Genomic DNA, 6,000 nt, shown 5'->3' on the forward strand with positions numbered 1-6,000 from the left:
CTGTGCTGATTCACAGGATTTATACCCCATCAAGCAGTGCTTGCTGCTAGGAAGAGTACAAAATGCCATCAAAATGTACACTTCTAGATGCACTTGAATGCCTGCTTGGCTGAATCAGCATGAACTAAGCCAACAAGGCAATTCATGCGACAGAAGTGTTGATGCGTTCTGAGAGCCACAAAAGGTCAAAGAACAAAAGAGATTAAATCCCCATTAAAATCATAGCTTTCCACTTCATTTTCCTTTGCATGCTCATATGTCTAAACTTGAACTTAAAATGCTAGTTTGCAAGTGGCCATCATGTGCAAACACAGCTTTTGTCGACTTGTTAGTGTCTGTGTTCTGCAGCAAGAGATCCAAAAGGCAAAGAACAACAGATTAAAGCTTTTGCAATATCAACACCATACTGGGAAAGAATTCTTAACCTCTATCACAGTCTTATCTCAGCAATAATCTGCATGGCCATTGAGAGCTGCATATTTTTTTGTTACACTGTTGCCTTAGTGCTAAGATTTCTTTGATTTTCTGCTGTCAGCTTTACCACCCAGTGGAGATATCCTCGAGCGTTCACAATTGCTGCCTTTCCTGCTAAGAAAACACAACTCACATGTGTTTCAATATTTCTTGGCACCCTGCCTCCCACATATAGTTTAGGGTCAACTTTTCAGCCCGTTCACTTTCCCTGATTTTAAGTATAGTTACAAGTGTAATTAGCAAGGAAAAATAAATCACTTTTCCCCTTCGGCAGGGAAAGTCCTGCCAAAAGCTATGTAAATGTGCCTTGTTAGAAGGCACTGCAAATCATCAGAGAAAAGTGTGCTCCATAGAGTGTAAATCTGAAAATGTGATCTGATATTCATTCAGATTTACAAAAACAACTTGTGGAGCTCGCTATCAAGGCTATTGTCCTGTTAAGGGACTGGATGAGTGTTTACGAAAATCGAGAGAATTTCCTCAAACAAAAGTTTTTATGAGCTGTCATCCTTCCTGTCACTACATGATGACAAAAGCCTGGAAAAGTCCTGCACTTTGGATGACTTTCACTGCTGGATCCAGTGAGGCCACCGTTTCTCACATGGCCAACTCCTCTCCCCGGCACTCCATCCCTGGGGACCACTCTAACAGCCTCAAGTCTTGGAGCCACAACATGATTATGTTGCAGAACCCTTTATGGTTAATTTTGCTAGATTTTGCCCCGTTCTTGAGTATGTTTCAGTCCATAACAAAGTCCTTACTGGCATTAATGGGAACAAAGGTTGAGTCCAGTAAAGCTCAAACCTGACCTCCAGTTCCAGGGAAACTTCTGTAGTTATTCATTCTATTCCCAAGCTTTGCTTTTGACTTCTTGCTTGGTGTAGAGCTACCACCAAGATCTGTTCAAGCCTTCTGGACTGAAATGAAGCATGTATTATGCAACTTTGATAATTTTCAGTGGAGAAAAAACTTATTCTGTTTACAGAAATTTCCGTAAACCTAAGCCTTTAGTCTGCTATTGAGTTGTGTTTACAGCCCAGTGGAACCAAGTATTTATACGGATGACGAATATAATAGAGACCAGAACTTGATTTCTCTGCATTTCAAAGACATGCTCTGACCTACAAAGTTTTCTAGTGAATGGTAGTTTTCTGAGTGCCAGTTGGAACAGGTTCAGAAAAAGAGATTCCGCAATATTTATTTCAAAAAACTAGGAACCCGCAGTTGTAGTGGTTCCTATTTGAGTTGAGGACAGCTATATGTAGGACATCTAGTGCTAAATACTGTTTAACAGAGGAGGACTTCAGTCCAGGTGCTTTTTCAACCCACAGTTGTGCTGTAATTAGGATTCTCTGGAAATGGACCACTTCGGTGAAGTTTGCAGCTGTTAAAGCCCAATGGAAATAGGTGGTTTCCTCCAGTCCACATGAAGATGTCCAGCTTTCAACATTTCTTTCTGGCTAAGTTAGGAGATTGCCCAGTCAGCGTGCTGTGTTTTGTGGCACCTCTCTCACACCTTGAATCATGGGGAAAGAAGGGGCTAATTTGGAAAGAAGATAGCTAATGGAAGATTAGGTAATGTGAGGTTGTATCTAGGTTCTCTCCGTTTACCCAGCTCCTCCCTAAATACTAACAATGCTTAAATACACCCCTGGGGATGACTTCACAAAAGATGGAAACTCTGAATTATCTGCATTAGCTTCTTATGTATTCCTAATGGGTTTCTGATTTTTATTTATACTGGTGTTTTTTTAAAAGCAAATTCTTCACAGTAACTTTAGCTCCTCAGCATGTTTAATGATCCCTAAGTATATTCTATACTTGCTAAAATAAGTAATAACTTTCCAGAAGCACAGTAGATAATGATGAACTTCTAGACTGGACATGGTGTGACGCATCTTTCCATTAATGCCAGATACAAAACCTACCCATCAGAGACATTTTGTGAATGCTCTCCAAGGGTCTTGCAAAAGCACTAATGAACAAATCATACCTTTATCTGCACGTGAAGTTTTCACTTGTGGTTCATGTCATATTATCAATACTTCTCATTTAGAAAGCAATCTAAGTATTATCCCACACAATTTTCAAGTACAATTTAATAGTTGTTTTTACATTAAAACCAATTTAACAGCCTCCTGTGTGGAAGGATATGATAGATTTGAAATTGCTAATATGGTTTGTCAGGAAGGACATTAGTGCTTTCTGATAAATAATTCACCTCTGAATTCACACAAATATGTACTATCATGAATTTTTGTCTGAGGAAAGTTCTCTAGTGATTCAGGTTTCATGATCAATTCCAAATCTACTAAACTGGACATGCTAGCTGTTACATAAAGCTGCAGTTTTGAGATGCCAAGTAATAAGGAACAAGTATAGCAGAATATTTGTCAGAAAAAAAAAACAAAGATCCCCAAATCATTTTGGCCTAGAATACATTTCCAGGTAAAACAGGATATCTAATCTGTTTGGATGCTTCTGTTTTAACTAAAGGTTATTCCTCATTTAAAATCTGGAAGGATAATCCCTGAAGACCTTGTGGCAGCAATCCTAGGGAATATGGTAACTGTTGGCTCAGGCATGCAAGAGTCAGGATAATCTGTGCTTCCCAGCATGGCGTGTTAGTCCTCTGATTTCCAATGTAGAATAATATCATTAAGAAATTCACTGGGTAGACAATCAAAGCAAAAAATAAAATGAAACAAACAAACAAAAAGATGTTTAAAATAATGCAGCAAACTGAATTTAAATGTAATTATGACAAAGATGAATGAATGAAACAGATTTGGAAATTAGTCATTTTTCTTGGAGAAAGCTCAGTTTTCTATGGGTCAGTTTTCTTACAACACACAGATGTTGGGAAACTGAACAATTAAAATTTTTCAGAGTGATCAGACTGGATCTGGAAAGTGAAAGCTTTCTTCCTGCTTATTATGAAATCAACACAGACAACGTGTATGTGACCATCGTGATGAGTCCTGAGAGCCAAACTTCTTTCAATTCTAAAATGCATATTATTTCTGCCTGGTGCAACAGAGCAAAAAAAAAAAACAAAGGGCAGAAGTGAGCATCAAATCTGATGCTGCCTCCTCATAAAACTTCTTTCTGGGTTCATTTCCTATAGTTCGCTTGATTTCTGTTTTAATGAAGAGATAGTCTTAGCTATCTCATCAAATAAAGTAAGTTAGAAAATGATGCAAAAAGCAAGTTCTTAAAATGTGCATTACTTACCTTGTCATTTTAGATTCATTTTTGTAAAAGTATGACACACTGAAACTGTTGGATTCCCTTTAACTTCTCACTTTGTGAGGGTGATATTTTTTAAAAAAATACTAATCAGAAGATATTTCATAAATCTAATGTTACTACTGCAAAGTATTTCCTAGATTTCTGTGATTTACACCTGACTGACAGGATCTGATAACAGCTTTGAAAGAGAATCAATGGGATGATGACAATATGCCCACATACGACAATATGGCCTCAAATCAGCTTTAAAATCATCATTACAGGATGTGCAGGTGAATACCTGCAATTCCTGAAGTTGAAATCCAATTAGACAGCTTTAATTTACTTGTAAAATATGAAAGGATTTCAATCCATTCTCTGAGAGATGCAAAGCAGTTATTAATTTCCAGCAAAGAACATTAATCAGTAATTACGCCACTCTAATTTGGAGCCAAATTCTGGAACCAGTGATGCTTGCCAGCTCATTGTGTTGGGAGGGTGTCGGATTGTGAAACGAAGCCCCCAGAAGACCAGAAGGCTGTTACCGAAGCCCTGTGTGCTTCCACTGGCTCCGGTCAACATCAATTTCCCTTTCATCTACTTTTTTTGTGGGTTTCTTCTCCTGTATCTTTAGGGACAGAAACTTTCTCGTAGCAAATATATTTTATTGTAGCTCTGAAAGCAGACAAAAGTGTGTTTCAAAAATCAGGAACATCAATGCTTAGGCCCAACACCCGATTTGCCGATATTTTGTCTGTCAGATGGTTTATCTACACCTACACAGAAGTATCTCCTCTTAAATGGGCCTGTTTCCTGAGGTTTTGATACAGCTTCAAACTTCAAATGTATAAAATTTCTCACACACCCAAAACATTTCACATACATGAAAGAACATTTATGAAATGTGATGGACTGAAAAAACAGAGCACTCTAAAAATTACATTTAATTAGATGTTTTTTATGAGAGCTTTCAAAACAGTCCTTAGCTCCGATTAGGATTCAGTTTGCACGTAGAGTTTGTCTGAGGTCTGGCTTTGTTTTTTAGACAATTGTTCTACAGCATTTTGCTACTGCCCAAAAGCGGGGTGCAAGATAATTGCATGTTTATACAAAATCTTGGCAGAAAGACCTGACTATGTTATGGGTTTGTGGCAATGGTTGTCCATCTCAAGTACAAGTATTTGGGTCTCTCTTCCACTTCAGGTGTCCTGAATATCTCTGTGCAACAGATCTCTAAAGCACACATATGTATCAGTTAAGTGTCTAATTCTTATGAATATCATTTGGATAGCCATGCCTTTACCTATTTCCTTATGTACTTTGATTCACAGCTAGTAAAATGGTGACTTTTGCCTGCTTACTCATTGCCTTGCTATGATAAGAATAATCACACTAGAAATTGCAGCGCAGGCACCATTGCAGTTATGATTAGAGTTCCTGCCCATTTTTTCAATTTGTCTAAATGTTATCAAACATTTTCTTAAAAGCAAAAACATTTTCTTAAAAGTTATTGCCTATTTCTGTAAACTGCTTTGCTCAAAAATCAAGATGCTTACTATGATAATGGGAACCATATGTCTGATATTTATACTTCTTTCTACATTGTGATTGTTTCCTTAACCTCTTCTTCTACAGTCCTTAAACTCAATTGTTCATATTTTCATCAAATAAAGATAGAGCTGGTGGGGGATTGAAATATATACAATTTTGAGATTAAAATTAGTGATCTTATATAACAAATGTTTGATAGATATTAAAAATCCATTGCTCAAAAGAGAGGTACACTTCAAAATAGAGCAATAATTTGAAGATAGGCTATTAAAAACAAACAGCAAACAAGAGGACAGATAGATAACTATGGTAGATTCTGTTAGTTTCATTTGTTTTTCTGTAATTCAGCCTTACAGAAATCACTGTTTGAGCTTTCCAAGCTAACTTTATAAACATTTTCAAGTTGACCTCAGTGAAAACAAAACAAAAAAGAGGATGAAAGCTTTAACTGAAAAGTAAATAAACTCTTAACCCTTAGTCTTTTCATTACTCAACAAAGGGAGATTGTTTTTAAAAATAAGCCTTGGTGCAGAATAACTTTCTAATGCAGGATGAGCATCTCTGTTTAGGACACGGGGCAGCCTGGCTTCTGTTCCAGCATTTCCAAAGGCAATGTGATGATGCTACAAACCTAGCTTTGTATCCTGGAAAATCAGAGTAACAGTGTTTTTAGTAGTTCTCCAGAATGAAGCTGGAGAATATTAGGAAATCCTGTAACTGAGTACTCTTGTGCAACTGTTGCAC

This window comes from Cygnus olor, chromosome 4 (genome assembly GCF_009769625.2).
Source record: "Cygnus olor isolate bCygOlo1 chromosome 4, bCygOlo1.pri.v2, whole genome shotgun sequence".
NCBI classification, from domain to species: Eukaryota; Metazoa; Chordata; class Aves; order Anseriformes; family Anatidae; genus Cygnus; species Cygnus olor.